The 20,278-nt window shown below is 50.7% G+C and overlaps 1 protein-coding gene across 1 annotated transcript in view; it reads left to right on the forward strand.

Annotated features, from left to right (window-relative positions):
• LOC147725676 (uncharacterized) overlaps positions 1-20,278 on the forward strand; it is a 225,664-nt gene that overhangs the window by 190,229 nt on the left and 15,157 nt on the right. The window lies entirely within an intron of this gene.

Here is a 20,278-nt window from a genome sequence, read left to right on the forward strand (position 1 = left end):
TCACCCCTGCTCTCACTGCTGCTGTCAGTCCTGCTACCACTAGTACTGCCTCTGAATATCACTCCTTGCGGATAACATTACTTATAATAATATTATAATAATAATAAGGGAGTTTTATAAAGCGCCTGGTTGCGCTCAGATGGCGTGGCCCCGCGCTGAAACGGAAGAACTCATGTCGACAGGATCGTGGAGTTTGCTCGATTATCTTGTATATAGGTATGTTTTTAGCCTCTTCCGTAAACTGGATTCAGATGACTCCAGGCGGAGGTTGAGAGGTAGGGCGTTCCAGCTCTTTGCTACCAGGTAGCGAAATGATCTTCCTCCCATGCGAGCCCTCCTTATCCTAGGGACCTTTAATAGGCCTCCATGGGAGGAGCGCAGGGCGCGCGTGGGTACGTACCTGGTGACTAGATTCTGGAGCGGTGCTGGTGCCTTCCCAGTAAGGATGCGATGGCAGGTACAAAGGGACTTGTGTCTTGCAAGAACATTTATAGTCCTAAATCTTAAATCTTTGGGCCTGATTGCGATCTGGGCGGACAGGGTTATGCCGTCACAAAAGTGACGGATACCTCGTCCGCCCAATTACCATTCCATTATATTCTGTGGAACTTGTAATTTTGTGGACGGGAAATCCTTCAAGTTTGTGAGGAGAATGCCGTCCACCAAGATCTTAATCATGCCCTTCGTCTAATTCCCCACTGGCCTCTTGAAGCACTAAAGCCGTATAACTGCATTGCAAATTAGATGCAAACTTCAGCATAGTTAATTATATAAAGCACCTTCCAAGGTCGATCGCAGGCCAGATTCATTAATTTAATTAAAACAAATCCAATGCTAACCCTTTTGCAAACTGTAGCTGGTCAGAAATAGCTGCATAAGTATGAGCAATTAATGGAAAAAGCAGGCCTGGTAGGCTTCACATTATCAGAGCGGGGAGAATGAAACAGCAGCCTGTGCCTTGAAGGTGCTATTATGTTTTGTATCCCTTGATGCCTTCGACTGGTAGTCGCCTTGTAAAGTTCATTCTTTTTTCGGTGAGAGTGTGGACTTGGAACTCTAAAGGGGGTTTTCAGACCGTTTTGGGGTTTTGTGTAGATTCATCCTTGTTAATCTTCCTTCAGTGTGTCCTGTGACAGTGAAACAGAATCAGGGGTCACTTTGTTTTTCTTCTTTAGCCAAATTTGTACAGTCAGGATGACGGCCTCCTTTGTAATGTGTCCACCTTGTGATAGGAAGGAGGCAGCATCTGGCTCTCATCATGTGATGTGCCGTCCCGCCTCTCATTCCATGAAAGAAAGGAGAATTCTTCTCCAAAATATCCAACCCCTCCTCAATGATAGAGAGGGCATCAGGCCAAGAGAAATTGGTAGCCATGCTGGCGAAGGATGAAGTCTTTAGAGAATCATCTGTCTCCCCTAGGATGTCACAATGACTCCAAAGGACTCTCACAGAAAGAGTAAGAGATCAAAGCAGAAAAGGTCGAAGGAGGAAAGCAATGGGCACCACATATTGAGCCACAACACACATAGCGCTACTGCTTAACATTGAAAGTGTCATTGTGGGCAAAGGGGAATGCACTATCTTCAAGAAGCAAGGAAGCGTCAGTGGCGAAAGAACCCAGCCATTCAGGCAAGTTAATGTATTGAAGCGTTCTCACTAGTGTCACTCAACTTCAAAACATGATTTGACTTTGATGCATTCAGTGTCGCGTCACTCGACGTTAAATTAGTTCGAGCATCACTCGATATTGTTGAGATCAATGTGATGGAGACTAATGCAGGAATGCTGTTCAGTGACTAATGCAGGAATGCTGCTACGGGATTTTGTCTCTCTTCATCCGTAGACTCTGCTGTGTAGGAGATTCTGGCCTTCAAAATCCACTAGCAGATCCACTCCAACCTCCATTTCAGTCAATATCCTTTACCAAGGCCAAAGGGTATGGTGTCCAGGAAGACCTAAAGGTGTCCCATATGAAATGGCTTCCGTCATTGAGAGTAGAGAGACCAGTTGAATCACTTCACTGAAAGGTCATCATCCTCGAAAGCACAGTCATAAGAAAGGTTCTTCACCATCTCTAGACAGCTCCTCAAGTGGGCGGAATTCTACTTAATCATACACTCCCGCATGAATTTCTGGCTGAGGCGTGGGCGCTTACATTTTAAAGGAGCCTAAGAGGCCAACCAGGTTCTCTTATGCATTTAAGTAAAAAGTTTTTCACAATCCACATCCTACGTTCTTGCTAAAGAGGATTTTATATTTTCACATCAATCAATATTTCTCCCAGTATTTTTCAGAAAAACTTCTAATCTGACATTCACTACATTCGCTGAATGTTATTCTTGCTATTCTATTTGGAAAAAATCAAATCGATTAGGAAATCTTATCAGCTTTTTGAGAACTTTGATCCTGTATGTACATGTTGAATGACTTTCAATTTGGATTGTGTTTGCTTATATTAGCAAGTAGAAAACAAACCTTCACCACTGGGCTCAAGGCCCATCAGGAGAATAATCCGTTACTACAGCCTAGTTGAATAATATTCCATAAGTGGAGAATTGTAGATCAGCCATTTAGAAATGTGTACATACTGTAAGAAAACATTACTTTCTGATGGATACATCTGCCAGTGGATTCCTCATCTTGTGAATATCCCCTGCATCAGCAACATTCGGAAATTCTTTTGTAGCTTCACGCCGACGTTGACGAGGTCACAGAAGCACGGCATCGCCCGCGGCTACGCCTGACGTCACCAACTCCATAATAAGGCCACGTCGGCGTGATGACGTCCGTTCACTTTTTTCCTCGTCGGTGCTAACGGTTTTCGAGGGATCCTCTGTAGCTGTTTAGTAACTTTGTTACTGTTTGTTCCTATCAGTGTCTTCTTGCTTCTTTGTCTCCTGTGGAGATGTCCACGAAGAAGACCGGATTCAAGCCGTGCGGAGAATGCGGGAAGATGTCGATCACGGACCCGCATGAGGTTTGCATCTGGTGCCTGAGCTCGGCCCATGACGTTCAAGGGTGTTCTTCCTGTAAGAAGATGAACCCAAAGGCCCTTCGTGAAAGAGAGGCGAAACTTCTGGTTGCCAAGGTCGAAGGTAAAAAAGAAAAGTCTTCGAGGTCGAGGCCTCGCACAGGGTCGCCGTCAAAGTCATCGTCGGAGCATGCTTCTAGATCATCTAAAAAGAAGCACAAGAAGAGGAAGCACGGATCTCTACATCACTCTGGGAAGGATTCTGATTCGAGACCGAAGTCGCCAAGTAGGAGACGTCGTAAGGAGATATCTCCTTCTCCAGTTGTGGATCCGGAAGGTGAGGTTTCGCCTGTGGAGTCGCCGGAGCATTCACCGGCGACTCCACAATCACTCTCCGGCGCAGTCTCGATCTCCAGTTCGGGAGGAGGAAGAAGCTCCCTTACCTGAGGGTTCGACTACTTCGGCTCACCGACCCGAAGAAGAAGAGTCGAATCCGGTGCCTCCTCGAGGGCAACCTGTGGGCCCATATCCACCTCTTCCGGGCCCAGGCCAAGACCCTATACAGTTTTTAAAGGCGATGTACGGTGTCCATTCGAGAGCTATGTACCCCTCTGGAGCACCGGTAGGTCCCATGGGTCCATTGGCATACAACCTGGGAGTCCCCCAGACTTATGGTCCAGCTCCGTTTATGCCGGCGCCAAATCCGCCTTGGCATTTCTCGGAGCCGCCGAGGTCTTCGACGCCGATACCTTTGTCGACCTCCTGCACTTGCTGGGGTTGTCAATCAATGTGCCAAAGTCACACCTGTGCTCCTCTCAGAAGCTCCTCTTCATCGGAGCATTTCTGGATTCGGTGCAGTTTCGGGTTTTTTCCCCGGAACAGCGGGTTCAGGATATTCAGGCTCTAATTCCGATTTTTCAGCCTTTATCCCGGGTCTCGGTCAGATTGACGCTGCGGCTTCTGGGACTGATGGCCTCCTGCATCCTTCTGGTGCATCATGCCAGGTGGTGGATGCAGGCTCTGCAGTGGGACCTAAAGTTTCAATGGGCCCAGCATCAGGGCAAACCTGTCCGACCATGTCCTGATATCGGAGGGCACTGCAAGACCGTTGCAGTGGTGACTCACGGACCGCGATTGGGTCAACGGCAAGTCCCTCTCCCTACCCCACCCGAAGCACATAGTTGTGGCAGATGCGTCCCTCCTGGGCTGGGGGGCCAACATGGGAGAGGCGGAGATCAGAGGCCTCTGGTATCCGGCGGAGTCCCAGCTCCACATCAACCTTCTGGAGCTGCGGGCGATCCAGCTTGCTCTGAAGGCATTCCTTCCCTCTGTCCGGGGAAGTGTAGTGCAGGTGTTCACGGACAACATCACTGCCATGTGGTATTGCAACAAACAGGGCGGGGTGGGGTCGTGGACCCTTTGCAGGGGGCTCTGCGCCTCTGGCAATGGCTGGAACACCAGGGCGTCACCCTGGTGGTTCAACACCTGGCAGGTTCCCTGAACGCCAGGGCAGACAAACTCAACCGTCAATGCATGATGGATGACGAATGGTGTCTGAACTCGGACCGCAAGGCCTCTTTCGGCAGTGGGGAGAGCCTTGGTCAGATCTATTCGCCACAGAAGAGAACGCGCAATGTCATCAGTTCTGCGCGTTGGTATTCCAAGACGGCACTCACTCGGAGACGCTTTTCGTCGCGAGTGGAGTTGCGGTCTGTTGTACGCCTTTCCGCCTATACCACTTCTGCCCAGAGTGCTGAAGATCAGGCGCGACCGGGCCCAAGTCATCCTTGTGGCTCCGGACTGGGCACGAAGATACTGGTATCCCGAGCTACTCAGCATGTCAGTCGATCCCCCGACCCGTTTGCCTCTTCAGGAGGACCTTCTGTCGCAGCAGCAGGGGACAGTCCTCCACCCGAACCTGTCCAGTCTCCACCTCCATGCTTGGAGATTGAGTGGCGACAGTTGAGGCCATTTGACTTGCCTCCTGAAGTCTGTGATGTGATTCTGGCAGCCAGGCGTCTCTCCACAAAATCTGTATAAGCCTGCAGGTGGAATACATTTGTGGCATGGTGCACAGCAAAGGCTGTGGATCGCCTTTCGGCCCCTCTTTCAGAGGTTCTCCTCTTTCTTCTTTCTCTTGCCCAGCAGGGCTCTGCTCTGGGCACTATCAAGGGCTACCTCCCTGCCATTTCGGCCTTCTTAAGGCTTCCTGATCAGCCTTCTCTTTTCAAGTCCCCGGTTGTAAATAGATTCTTGAAGGGCATCACTCACATGTTTCCTCCTGTTTCTTTCGTGATGCCTCCGTGGGACTTGAGCCTTGTTCTGACTTTCTTGATGTGCGCTCCTTTCGAGCCACTTCACAATTGTCCTCTTCGTCTTTTAACTCTTAAGGCTGCATTCCTGGTTGCCATCACCTCTGCCAGGAAGTGAGTGAGCTCCAGGCTCTTTCTTCTAAACCTCCTTTCCTTTCTATCCATCCGGATAAGGTTGTTTTAAGACCGCGTCCCTCTTTCCTGCCCAAGGTAGTCACAACCTTCCACATTGGGCAGTCTGTCACCCTGCCCACCTTATTTCCGCCTCCGCATCCCTCGAAAGAGGAAGAGAGGCTCCACCGTCTGGACCCAAAACGTGTGATCTCATTCTATCTGGACCACACACGCCAGTTCCGGGTGGATGACCAGCTCTTTGTTGGTTACGTGGGTGCGAAGAAGGGACGGGTGGTGCACAAATGAACCATCTCTTGGTGGGTCGTCTTGTGCATCAAGATTTGCTACTCATTGGCAAAAAAAAGGAGCCTCCAGTTGGGCTGAGGGCCCATTCCACTCTGGCCACGGCGGCTACTACTGCCCTGGGTCGGGAAGTCCCCTTGCAGGACATCTGTCAGGCAGCTACGTGGGCCTTGTTGCACACGTTTGCTAGACACTACTGCCTGGACAGCCAAGCCCGGAGAGATGGCTAATTTGGCCGTTCCGTTCTCCAGGACTTTCTAGTGTGCTCTTGGTTCGCAGACCCACCACCGGGGTTGGTATTGCTGGGGTATCTATTCTAAGGTAAGGAATCTAACTAACGGGTTTCTTTCAGATGAACATGTTACTTACCTTCGGTAACGATATATCTGTAAGAAACAATAGTTAGTCAGATTACTTACCGCCCCACCCATCCTCCCCGTTCTGCGAACCGATATCAAGGGTTAAGGACATCCCTTTCAGGGCCCTAGTTTCATGGCACCCGTGTCTGTTTTTATCATGACTCTGCGTTTCTGGCGCGGGAAAAGCTGTGTATAAGAACTGACGTCAGCGCGCGAGGGCGACGTCTAAGTACTCAGACTACATCCTCCCGGCGCCGACGACGGACGCGGTGCCGCAGACAACGACTACCGATGCGCAAGGGTACTGCTACGCAAAATTTTCCAGATCCATTCTGACGCCTGGGGGTAATTCTAAGGTAAGGAATCTAACTAATGTTTCTTACAGATATATCGTTCCCAAAGGTAAGTAACCTGTTCTTCAGTATAATTTGTTCATAAAAATAAGCGATCTACTTCATTGTGCCAACATGTTCTTTACAGAAATTGCTTTTTCTGTGGTTATCCATTGAGCGAAATCTGTGCAGTGGCTTCCTTTCAGTGATTCGGAAACCAAAGTGGAAAGACTCTCGGATTTTTCAAATTGATGTGGAGCATATTTTGCCTCCATGAAGTATCCTGGCCAGCCATCATCGAAGGGAGCTTCTCTGCGCCAGTTCTCTGGCACTCAGGGCAGTATGCTTGACCAGGCCTTTCTGTGCCCTTCAGGGAAGAGGACGTTTTGATGTAGCGGGATCTTTACAGCGATGTTTGGGGGAGACGTGAACGCCCAGGCCTGGCTGTGGTGTGGTGTGGGTGCGGGGTGTCCATCCCCCGGTGACCTCTGTGATCAGTGGATCGACCCGCTCGGGATACGAGAAGTGAGGCCCGGCACGAAGATGTGGTCTGCGAGCTACACCATACACTGGGCTCATGCTATGTTTTTAGGGTGGGATGTGATTGGCTGGCCCGCTTGAGGGCTGGGGGGGGTCAGCATGAGTGGAGAGAGGTGTCTTGGGAGAATGCTAATTTACAGTTCTGCATGTTACATTGTTGAGCCCCTTCCCCCTGTTCTCTGCACTCAGCCTAACTTAGACTCTGTCTATGTTACACTGCTGGCACCTTTCTTATTGTCTGCATAACGCTGTTGCATCTATCCATGAAGACAATTAGGTGTTTCACATGGAATGTTAGGGGCTCAACGATGCAAGGCACATTTTTTGCTCATCTCCAGCACCCTAGTGTAGACATATGTTTGCTCCAAAAGCTTTACCTTACCAAGGGTACTAGAATTCAGTTGCACATGTGGTGGTTGGGGAAGCCTTACGATGCATGTTACTCTAATTATGCTCGAGGAATGGCTATTGTTGTGCTGAAAGTGCTACCCTTGTGTACTCCGGTATTGTGCGACGATCAGGGCCCGTGTGTATTGCTGGCTGGTACCCTTAGCGGACATCCTCTCCGGATATGGCTAGAACACAGATAGCCCTGACTTTTTTTTTCAATCTTAGCTGCTAGTTGGTAAACTAGAACTTGGTGCAATTTTATGGGGGGAGGAGAGGGAGATTTCAATGCAGTCTTTGATTCTAGTTTGGATCCAGGTGCGGCCGGCCCATTTGGGTGGAGGGGCCACGCCTCTCCACCTTTCGCCACTCATGAACAGTGTCTGTGAGGCTGGACAAAGGTCAGTCTGAGGGACACTTTCCATTTCAGGTCTGGCAGCCAGGAGCCGGACTTGCGCATTTAGCACTGGCTCCTTGCTGCCTGAACTGAACTTTGCTGGGCTGAGAAAGTCGGAGCACCTGGGCGCTTCAGTTTTAAGCCCTGATGCACCCAGGGTTGAGTATCAATAAATGACACTTCATCACAGAGAGTCAGCCAATGAGGGAAGGCAGCCGTCCCAAGCCTTCTAGAGACGCTGAGGCTGCGCAGAGCTGGCTGAAAGTAAATGTTTTGTTTTCTTTCTAAATTTTTTGGTGCATGCATGCAGTATGAATGTTTGGGAAACAGTATTGTGAATGAATGTGTTTGTGTGTGCATGCGTGTGTAAATGCATGGTTTGAGTGTTGTGTATGTGTGCGTGTGTGTCCCATCTGCCCCACACCCTCCAAAATTTACCGCCCGCCACTGGTTGGATCAGTGCTGCAATCCTAGACAACCTAATCCTGGTGCGGCTGAGCAGCTGCGTGTTATGATAGATACCCAGCTGGCAGACCTGTGGCTACCCGCCATGGTGCGGACACCAAGGGTATCTGTATAACACCTACTCACAATACTTCATCTCGCAGAGATTATTGGTTCGAGGAATGTGGGCTGCTGAATTCATATCTGTGCATAGATCGCCGCCTAGTTTTGGGTCCGGATGATCGCACATTGTTGTCCTGTAAGAGTCTTCGAAGTATCACGAGATAGGTGGCTCCTCCCCTGGACTACAGTGCGCATGGGCATCGACTCCATCTTCAGATTGTTTTTTTCCGCCATTGGTTTCGGATGCATATTGGTTCACTCAAGTCGGAATCGATATTAAAGTTTCTTAAGGCCAAAAGGCCTTTAGTTTTTTCGTCTGTATTGTCTTGCGATCAGTGCCCAGTTCTGTTCCAGCTCAGTTCCCGAGCCGGATATCCAGAAGAGCCGCATGCCTTTCGACGCTGAAGGCCCGGTCGACGCCAGAGGCCTTATCGACGACCCATCATGGAACGGAGTCCGTTCAAGAGATGTCCCGTGTGCAACTCCAAATATCCCCACATCGACGTCCACCCGGTGTGCAACAAGTGTCTGTCGCTGGATCATCATGAAGCCAGCTGCATGGTTTGTTCACTTTTTCGATCCAAGAAGACGCTTCTGCATCGACGCGCTGCGCGCAAGGAAGCCCAGCAGACTGCACCGGAGCCAGTGGACATCTTCGATGCCGGGGATGATGAAGGAGCAGAGCAGGAGGTTCGAGAGAACCTGTCGAATCCCGCGTCGGAGGTCGACTCCAACTACGACGCTGATGTTGAGATGCTCGAAGCGGAAGACGTCGTCGACGAGGTAGGAGACGACGATGGGGCCTTTGGGGCCATGGAAGATAGCTCGAGCGAGGAGCTATGCCCACAAACTGACACTGGGGACGAAACGCTTCATAATGTTCTGGTCGAGGGATCGCCACAAGGCCTTACCCAAGATCTTCCAATAAGTTCTACGGCCCCGCCTTCAGGCTCGGCTTCGGACATGTCTAAGGAGCCGCAAACAGCGGTATCGACGCAACCAAAAGCACTTGTGACTACATCGAAACCGAAAGTGCGTATTGCTTTGGTCGGCTCGAAGTCCTCGGACCTGTCGGCACCGACAAAGCAGAGCGTTATCGACCCGAAGAGACCGCTGAAGGGCGTCGAGACGAAGTCTAGCACGCTGAAGGCAAAGGTCAAGGCAGTTGACCCGAACAAATCAGTGCCGAAGACAGTCGACACTGACAAAGGACTCTGTGATCCGAAGGTTCTCGAGCCTCCGCGTCGGCCGGACAAGGCCAAGAGCGGAACAACCCCCAAGTCCACGCCTGGTGGTGCCTCGAAGGATTCCGTTGAGTCGACGCAGCCGTCCGCCTCCTTCTCAAAGCAGGTGGCAGACTCCCTGAAGCGCATCAAGGACAAGGCTTCGACGGTCGGGCCTAAGGATCCTCCACCTTCGAAGCCTGCCGATAAACCTCAAAAGACGTTGTGAGAAGTTGGCCTGATATGCAGTGATCACTATTCTAGTGAACACTATGTATCAGTCCAGACAACCCTTATTGATGATTGGTTGTAAGTCAACCTTATAGACCAGCTATCCTAGTAGCGTGGATACGAGCAGTCTAAGGCTAAAGTCTCGAGAGGGCGTGTTAAGCCAGCTGTTATAGCATCACATATACCCCTTGAACACCAAGTGAAAGGACACCACACAAGTGTTATGAAAATAAACAGTGTATTTATTAGAATCACAACAGCCCTGTACTCTTTATGAGGACAGGGTACTAAGCACAAAACAAAACTCTTACGAAAATACTTAAGTTAGCACAGTATATACAAATGCCCGAGGGGCACGGAAAACCATATACTCTGGAAGTGGAATGCGAAATTACTAGCAGGTAAGTCCAGTACTAATAGGCTTTGGAATCGCTAGGACTTGACTATAGAATCTTTAGATTACTTCTAGGAGGCCCAGGGGACTCAGGTGCAGAGTGTGCACTCTCACGCGTGATGCGGGACAAAGTCTATGGTAGCTAGATTTCACAGAGTTCGTGTTCTCAGGCGAACCCGACCTGGTAGGAGGAAAACGAAAGTGGATTCTGACCCTTGGATAGTGAGGCTATGCTGGGGCACCGAAATGTCGAAGTTACCTAGCCCAGGGGCTGCAGCTGCATAGGTCTCAAAAGACGTCGGGAATCCTCGTAGACGGACCAGGAGCCTGGAAGAAAGATGCTGGCAGGCGACCAGTGAAGAGTTCGGAGTGATCCAAGCCTGGATCTTGAAGATGGACGATACCTGAAAGCAGAGGGGACCAAGTTCGTGACTACCTGCCAGTAGTCAGGTGGCACCAGGAGGGCACCGGATGGTAGTCACCTCGACTAGGTGAGTGGGCGACGCTGGGCTCTGCAGATCTCACGGACCAGGAGGCGTTGTCGGCGACCAGGATGGAGGAGCGAGCTGTCCCACGATGGATGAAGCTGTCGGCGTCGCTGGACCCAGGATTTGGCAACAAAGCCTTGTCTAATTCAAGCCCACGCGGTGGACCTAAAATGGCGTCTTGAGTGGACCAGGAGGGTCCGGGGTGCTCCTCTTTTGGAAGGGAGCAAGGGCCAGTCTGGAGCAACCAGACCAGCAGCAGTGATGTCGTCGGGCGTCGTTAAGAAGGCCACAAGCCAGCGGGCTAGTAGCCAAACAACGCGGTGAGCAGCAAAAAGCAAAAGGGCCCCACGCAGATCGTGGAGATGCTGGGAGGCTGTACTTCGGTGCTGGAGCTCAGGGTCGGGGCTTTTCGGACCCCAAAGCACTCACCAGAGGATCCCTCGGCGGTCGTGCTGGAAAGATGTCGTGCAGTCTTGAAGATGGCCGGTCCCTCGAGGTCTCGTCGCACTCACGGTTCTCAGCTTTGCTGTAGAGATGAGTAGAGGTCAGAGGTGCCAGGGAAGCCGGTTCTCGTCGAGCTGGGCAGTCAGATTCCGGAGGAAGGACTTACAGCAGACCGCAGTGTTTCTTAAGATGGTGCCCGCTGATGCAGGGTGACTACTCCTTAGTCACAAGGGAGAATCTTGAAGAAGAAATCTTGAAGTCCTTTCGCAGAAAGTCGTGTCTTGATTCCAAAGATGATCTAATTAGGAAGGGGGCCCGCTCCTAACTTTATACTAGGAAAAGGGGCTGGTCCGGTGACTAGGTCCTGCCTATGGGTGGGACTAGGAAGGGGGGTGGTTACACCCCTCTCCCATGCCGGACTTTCCCCAGGCCAGGGGCTGGTGTGCCCCTGGAACTGGTTCTAGCCGGCAGATGCATAGTGAGCACCGGGGTGCCACTCAGCAGTCACCTTCCTGTAAAGCCCTGCCTACCCAGGATACACAAAACCCTGTCTGGGATGGTGCTAGCACCGCCCCGGACAGGAAACCCTTTGTCCAAGCTCTCCTCGCTGGAAGGACTCCTAGCAGCAGGAGGTCAGACTCGTGTCTGTGGTGGGAGCATCCATTTTGTGGAGCTGAGGCTTCGTTTAACTTTAACCGGGGTTCACAGTTACATACATGTCGTGTCCCTCTAGAAGGGTGGAATGCTAACCCCGTCGCCAGAATTGATGAGGGGTTAGTATTCCAATTCGTATGACACCTTACTCGACATGTTTTGATAAAGCAATACCAAAGATAGCATTTAACCGCGAGGATTATAATGCACTTAAGAGTATATGGTATGCGTTATCATGGAACAGCTATTAGGACTTGGTTCCGCAAGCGGGCTCAGCTCATGCCAGAGTACCATTTCACACGATTCCAAGCACTCTGCCTTCAGGATTGTCAAGGCCTGCCATAGGAGTGACTGATAGGAATCTGTGTGTCCATTTTAGGGTTAGATATAGGAATACTATATCTAAAGCAAAGGGTGATTACACGACTTTGCCCCAGCTGTCATGCAGCCAGTTGTGTCAAATTTAGGAGGCCAGCCGGGGGTGGCATAATACATGCTTCAGCCCCTGGTAGGCCCTGGGTACACCTATGCCCTGAGTTACAGGGTCTGATAAGGTGGCCCAGTACCAATTGGAAATGTACCTAAGGTACATGGAATCCATTTTACAGAGAGAGCAGTAGGCCTGGGGTCCTGATTGGCAGGGTCCCAGGTCGACTATGTCAAAAACCAGCTAAAACACAGGGCAAAAAGTTGGGGGCAACCATAGTCAGGAGGTACCTTCCTACACAACCCCCCCCCCCCCCCCCAACGAAGGGAGATAAGGCTATCCTTGTCCAGGTAAGCCTCTATTACCTAAGTGGCCATATAAGGAAGGACCAGCTCTGGCTTGGTTTCCCCCTGTGTCATGGTCCACTAAGCAACTCCTCACCCTAAGGGTATCTGAGGGTCTCCACCATAGGGAATCTCTGTCTTTGGTGTGTCTTGGGAAAGAAAAAGGCTGATGCTGGGATGGAGTGCTGAAGTGAGGCTCCTCTACCTTTGGGCTCAACTTCCTCCAATCACCATCCATCATGTGTGCCTTTCTTTCCTTAGCTGAGATGCACTGTGCTCTCAGGGTCAGCCTCTGGCTACCTAAAGCTGGAGGCTGAGTCCCTCTGTTTGGCTTACTGGAGGGACAGGTCAGGTTTGGGGTTTTTAGGCCCCATGTTTGGCTGTGCCCAACAGTGTCCAGCTGTGGGAGGTCCCTAACTACTTTTAAGGGGGATCCCTCAGGAGTCTGATTTATTTTCACTTGGCTAGGTTTACCAGCTTCAGTGATCCTAATCTGTTGATTAAGGAGTTCTGTTGGACAGGGGGTCCCTTGGGGTCCACCACTGGCCTCCCTGACCTCTTCAGCCCTGGGCTGACTGAGGCAGGGTAGAGAGGGGCAGGTTACCTGCTCCAGACTGGGTCCCACCTTGGAAGGGTCCACTGACATCAGGGGCTCTGCCAGGCTAGGCCTGACTACCTCTGGGGCAGTTCCTTCACAAGGGGTCAGATCAGTTCCCTGAGGAGGCTGATCCTTTCCTAGAGTCTGGTGTGAGGGAGATTTCTCTTCCTCCTCAATGCTCTCTGTCCGAGTGGAGTGATCTATTGTTTCAGGCTTCACAACACTGTTTGAGTGGAGGCTGAGACCATTACAGCCTTGCCAACCTTTTCAGGAGGGCACTCAGTTTGTGTTTGGGTTGTGACTGTCACAGCCCTCCTATCCTGTTCTGGGAAGTCTGTCTGAGCCTGGGCAGTGGCTACCACTGCCCTTCCAACCTTTTCAGGGAGGACTGGTGCTTGGACTGGGGCTGCAACTATTACTGCCCCCCTAACCTTTCTGGATAGGCCTATCATCCTGGAGTGAGTTTCTTGCTCCACCTCAGCCCATGCTGAGAGTTCCAGGTCATTCCCCAGTAAGCAATCTACAGGCAGGTTATCTGTCACTGCCACTCTCATGGGCCCTGTGACATTACCCCAACTGAGCTCGACTACTGCCATGGGATGCCTTCTTTTCACTCCATGAATGTCTGTCACCTGATAACTGAAACCAGGGGTCAGTTGAGCAGAGGGGACCAGATGGTCAATCACCATGGTGATGCTGGCTCCTGTGTCTCTGAATGCCTCAACTTTCTGACCATTGACAAAGAGTTCCTGTCTATACTTTCCCAAAACGTGGGGACCAGTAGTGAAGTTGGCAAACCCCAAGCCAGTCTCACAGACAAGAGTGTTGTTAGGGGACCTGGCTAGGCCATAGTCCTCCTGGTGTCCCAAAGTAATGCCCACCACATTCTTGGGGGCACTCCCACCACCTGGGGGATTACCACTAGTGGTAACAGGAGGTCTGGGAGTATTACCTGGGGGTATATTTTCCTTATTGCTATTTTTAGGGCAACTGGCATCACTTTTGTAATGGCCCACCTGTTTACAGGTATGGCAATAAGGTTTCTTCTGTTCTGAAGGAGTGTTCTGGGACCCACCACCCTTGTTGGAGTTTTGGGGCCCTTGGGAAGTCTTCTCTGTGGATTTATCCCCACCCTTCTCTTGAGGCTTGGTTGATTCCTTCTTTTGGTCACCACTCTGGTTCTTAGGCCTGACCCTGGTTCTGACCCATTTGTCTGCCCTCTTACTCAATTCCTGTGGAGAGGTCAGATCAGAGTCTACCAGGTGCTGGTGTAATAACTGGTTCTGACAATTACTTAAGATTTGCTCCCTCATAATTAGATTGTACAATCCTTTAAAATCAGTAACCTTACTACCCAGTAGCCAGCCCTCAAAAGCCTTAGTGGCACAATCAACAAAGTCAGTCCAATCCTGAGACTGAGTTTTCTGGGTGTCTCTGAACATCATCCTGTTCTGTTCAGTGGTTAAACCAAACCCATCAACCAGTGTATTCTTCAGGACTTGGTAATTGTTAGCATCCTCAACTCTAGTAGTGAGGAGCTTATCTCTACCTTTACCTTCAAAGGAGAGCCACAAGATAGCTGCCCACTGACTCTGGGGGACACACTGTACAGTGCAGGCCCTCTCCAAAGCAGTTATCCATTTGTGGATGTCATCCCCTTGTTTAAAGGGGGGCACTATCTTACTCGGGTGTCTTGTATCAAAACTCCTGTCCCTATTGCTAGGTATAATGCTGCCACCAGTGGGAGTTGTCCCACTCAATTCTTGCTCTCTAGCAAAGGCAAGTCTCTCTTTGGCCAGGGCAAGTTCTTCCCTTTCAATCCTCAGATTGACCTCCCTTTCTTTAGCTTCATACACTCTCCTCTGAGGGGATGTCATCCCTCTGTGAGAAGAGGTTCGAGAGCCATTGGTTCGAATGGATCTGTTAGAGCCTCTGGATAGAGACCTAACTCGTCCACTCCCAATGTTAAGCTGGCCTGAGGGGCCCCAGGGGTGTCCTAGTACCATCCTCATGCCTGCTTAAGTTGGACCTGGTTAGTCTGTTGACTTCTACCTGTCCCTTATCTGCCCCCTCCCCTGATAACTCATCCTCATCCTCAGCATCATCTGCCTCCTGGAGGGGATGGTCCTGGTTATCAAAGGGACCCTGTAAGGGGGGCATACTCCCATCTGGATGAGAAGAATCTGTGTTGGCAGATCTCCTTGCATCATAAGTCTCTAAGAGACCAATCAGAAATGGGATTGTGGGGTTAGACCCCTGTTTTAGCTTCCTGGAGGTACACACTTGTCTCATCTCCTGGAAGCCAAGAGCAGCATATCTGGAAGTGGCCTGTGAAGGGTCCACTGACACAAGGGGAGACTCAGAGTTTCCTCCTTTGTCTGACATGCTGATTCTAGTGTGGTGTAAGTGATGCACCTACCTACACTATATGTTTGCCTACTGATCCCTTGCTAAGAGTTGTAGCCAAGGTGTGCTAAGCCTTGAGGAGCTACAACAGCTGGTTCAGTAGAACTCAGAGTATTCTAAGCTAAGTTGTATGTACCTGAAGTACTTATGTGATCTTTCACAAGATATTCTTAGGATAGTCTCGGCTGGACTACGGCAGTTCACTGTTGTTAGGGGTGAATCAAGCGGAGGCCTCCAGGCTCCAAAGAGTACAAAATGCCGCGGCACGAGCCATTGTGGGCCTTCCCAAACACTGTTCAGTGTCTGGTACCATCACGGCCTTGCATTGGCTTCCGGTTAGACAGCGAATCATGTTCAAGGCGCTGTGTCTGGCCTTCAAAATCTTGAAATCTTCATCGCCACCGGCACTTATCAATCTACTCACGCCCTATGTGCCGTCTAGATCCTTAAGATCTGAGGGGCTTCATCTGGCTGTCTGTCCACGCTTTAAGCTGAGCAGGATGGGTGGCCGCTCTTTTAGGGTGCTAGCGGCAGGCCTATGGAACTCGCTCCCAGTACATATTCGAGCTCTTGAGGATATGTTCGCCTTCAGGCAGGCGATTAAAACTTTCCTCTTTCCAGCGTCTAGCTAATTCTTTTCTTCATTGTGTGTTATGTTACAGCATCTGTCAAAGCGCCAGGACGCCCCTTTGCTGGGGCAGCTGCGCGCTATAGAAATATAAATAACATAACATAACATAACATACGTGTGGTAAAACAGCAAGCTCAAATCCCAACCGCTGCTCACCAATGTGAGAAGTTGGCCTGATATGCAGTGCTCACTATTACTATTCTAGTGAACACTATGTATCAGTCCAGACAACCCTTATTGATTGGTTGTAAGTCAACCTTATAGACCAGCTATCCTAGTAGCGTGGATACAAGCAGTCTAATGCTAAAGACTCGAGAGGGTGTGTTAAGCCAGCTGTTATACCATCACATATACCCCTTGAACACCAAGTGAAAGGACACCACACAAGTGTTATGAAAATAAACAGTGTATTTATTAGAATCACAACAGCCCTGTACTCTTTATGAGGACAGGGTACTAAGCACAAAACAAAACTCTTACGAAAATACTTAAGTTAGCACAGTATATACAAATGCCCGAGGGGCACGGAAAACCATATACTCTGGAAGTGGAATGCGAAATTACTAGCAGGTAAGTACAGTACTAATAGGCTTTGGAATCGCTAGGACTTGACTATAGAATCTTTAGATTACTTCTAGGAGGCCCAGGGGACTCGGGTGCAGAGTGTGCACTCTCACGCGTGATGCGGGACAAAGTCTATGGTAGCTAGATTTCACAGAGTTAGTGTTCTCGGGCGAACCCGACCTGGTAGGAGGAAAACGAAAGTGGGTTCTGACCCTTGGATAGTGAGGCTATGCTGGGGCACCGAAATGCCGAAGTTACCTAGCCCAGGGGCTGCAGCTGCATAGGTCTCAAAAGATGTCGGGAATCCTCGTAGACGGACCAGGAGCCTGGAAGAAAGATGCTGGCAGGAGACCAGTGAAGAGAGTTCGGAGTGATCCAAGCCTGGATCTTGAAGATGGACGATACCTGAAAGCAGAGGGGACCAAGTTCGTGACTACCTGCCAGTAGTCAGGTGGCACCAGGAGGGCACCGGATGGTAGTCACCTCGACTAGGTGAGTGGGCGACACTGGGCTCTGCAGATCTCATGGACCAGGAGGTGTTGTCGGCGACCAGGATGGAGGAGCGAGCTGTCCCACGATGGATGAAGCTGTCGGCGTCGCTGGACCCAGGATTGGGCAACAAAGCCTTGGCTAATTCAAGCCCACGTGGTGGACCTAAAATGGCGTCTTGAGTGGACCAGGAGGGTCTGGGGTGCTCCTCTTTTGGAAGGGAGCAAGGGCCAGTCTGGAGCAACCAGACCAGCAGCAGTGATGTCGTCGGGCGTCGTTAAGAAGGCCACAAGCCAGCGGGCTAGTAGCCAAACAACGCGGTGAGCAGCAAAAAGCAGAAAAGCCCCACGCAGATCGTGGAGATGCTGGGAGGCTGTACTTCGGTGCTGGAGCTCAGGGTCGGGGCTTTTCGGACCCCAAAGCACTCACCAGAGGATCCCTCGGCGGTCGTGCTGGAAAGATGTCGTGCAGTCTTGAAGATGGCCGGTCCCTCGAGGTCTCGTCGCACTCGCGGTTCTCAGCTTTGCTGTAGAGATGAGTAGAGGTCAGAGGTGCCAGGGAAGCCGGTTCTCGTCGAGCTGGGCAGTCGGATTCCGGAGGAAGGACTTACAGCAGACCGCAGTGTTTCTTAAGATGGTGCCCGCTGATGCAGGGTGACTACTCCTTAGTCACAAGGGAGAATCTTGAAGAAGAAATCTTGAAGTCCTTTCGCAGAAAGTCGTGTCTTGATTCCAAAGATCTAATTTGGAAGGGGGCCCGCTCCTAACTTTATACTAGGAAAAGGGGCTGGCCCGGTGACTAGGTCCTGCCTATGGGTGGGACTAGGAAGGGGGGTGGTTACACCCCTCTCCCATGCCGGACTTTCCCCAGGCCAGGGGCTGGTGTGCCCCTGGAACTGGTTCTAGCCGGCAGATGCGTAGTGAGCACCGGGGTGCCACTCAGCAGTCACCTTCCTGTAAAGCCCTGCCTACCCAGGATACACAAAACCCTGTCTGGGATGGTGCTAGCACCGCCCCGGACAGGAAACCCTTTGTCCAAGCTCTCCTCGCTGGAAGGACTCCCAGCAGCAGGAGGTCAGACTCGTGTCTGTGGTGGCAGCATCCATTTTGTGGATCTGAGGCTTCGTTTAACTTTAACCGGGGTTCACAGTTACACACATGTCGTGTCCCTCTAGAAGGGTGGAATGCTAACCCCGTCGCCAGAATTGGCGAGGGGTTAGTATTCCAATTCGTATGACACCTTACTCAACCTGTTTTGATAAAGCAATACCAAAGATAGCATTTAACCGCGAGGATTATAATGCACTTAAGAGTATATGGTATGCGTTATCATGGAACAGCTATTAGGACTTGGTTCCGCAAGCTGCAAACGGGCTCAGCTCATGCCAGAGTACCATTTCACACGATTCCAAGCACTCTGCCTTCAGGATTGTCAAGGCCTGCCATAGGAGTGACTGATAGGAATCTGTGTGTCCATTTTAGGGTTAGATATAGGAATACTATATCTAAAGCAAAGGGTGATTACACGACTTTGCCCCAGCTGTCATGCAGCCAGTTGTGTCAAATTTAGGAGGCCAGCCGGGGGTGGCATAATACATGCTTCAGCCCCTGGTAGGCCCTGGGTACACCTATGCCCTGAGTTACAGGGTCTGATAAGGTGGCCCAGTACCAATTGGAAATGTACCTAAGGTACATGGAATCCATTTTACAGAGAGAGCAGTAGGCCTGGGGTCCTGATTGGAAGGGTCCCAGGTCGACTATGTCAAAAACCAGCTAAAACACAGGGCAAAAAGTTGGGGGCAACCATAGTCAGGAGGTACCTTCCTACAGACGTCGGCGCCCATCCACTTCACGCTGCCACCGAAAGTGGTGCCGAAGGCTTTCGTCCCTAAAATGGCCGTCAACGTTCCCAGGAAAGTGTCCTCTGTGCCGAAGCCGACAACTGTGGTCCCGGCTGCAAAGCATCGACAATCCTCGTTGGAAGAGCATCAGGAACAGTTTATCGATGCCGAGACAGGCAGACTTTCTCTTTATAAGCGAAAGATCGCCCCGGAACAGCCAATGGAGTCCTATAAAATACCACTAAAAAAGGATTCTGCTTCAACACCTGTTCTTGTAGAACCTGTATCTCCACGTGGCCATGATGTTTCGCCCACTTATTCAGATGTGGGCACTGGGGAAGGTGATAATGACGAATACAGCTATCCTGTGGACACTGATCCAGATGATACAAATGAACCCTGGGCAGATACTGCTGACCCAGGTGATCCACAAACTGCCCCAGACACTCATGTGTATGCTGTGAAAACGTCGCCTACTGAGGATTCGGCAGCGTTTAATGCCCTCATTGAAAGGGGAGCTAAGAATCATGACGTCCAGCTCCATGCTGACCCCATTGAAGTGGACTTTCTTTTCGACACCTTTTCCACCTCAGAGAGGACTGTCAAGACTCTGCCTATGTTGAAAGGTGTCTTGAAGCATACTGGGGAAATATTTAAGGAGCCTACAAGAGCCAGGGTGATAAACCCCAGGATTGAAAAAAAGTACAAACCGGCGCCTGGAGACCCTACTTACATTAAGGGACAGTTGCCGTTGGACTCTCTTGTTGTTTCTAATGCCCGGAAGAGGACTAATTCACAAACAACGGGTGATGCTCCTCCCCCAGATAAGGAATCTAAGGTGTTCGAGGCATCAGGGAAAAGGGTGGCAACTCAAGCGGCCAATATCTTGCGCATTTCAAACACTCAGGCACTCTTAGCCAGGTATGACAGGGCCCATTACGACACACTTGAGACCCTGTTACAGCACCTACCAGATGAATATAAGGAGGCAGCTAGGATGCTCATCCAGGAAGGGAAGCTCATATCAAATGCTTCTATCAAATATGCACTGGACGCAGCAGACACCGCGGCCAGAGCTGTTGACACTAGTGTCCTGTTGAGACGACATGCCTGGCTCAGAATCTCCGGGTTCAAGCCAGAGATACAGACGACCATTCTAAATCAGACAGTAAACCCTGATCTATTTGGCCCAGAGGTGGACACCACCTTGGAGAAAATCAAGAAAGACACAGACTGCAAAGTCTATGGGGGCTCTACAGTCGC

Source organism: Lissotriton vulgaris, chromosome 3_2, assembly GCF_964263255.1.
Source record: "Lissotriton vulgaris chromosome 3_2, aLisVul1.2, whole genome shotgun sequence".
NCBI lineage: Eukaryota > Metazoa > Chordata > Amphibia > Caudata > Salamandridae > Lissotriton > Lissotriton vulgaris.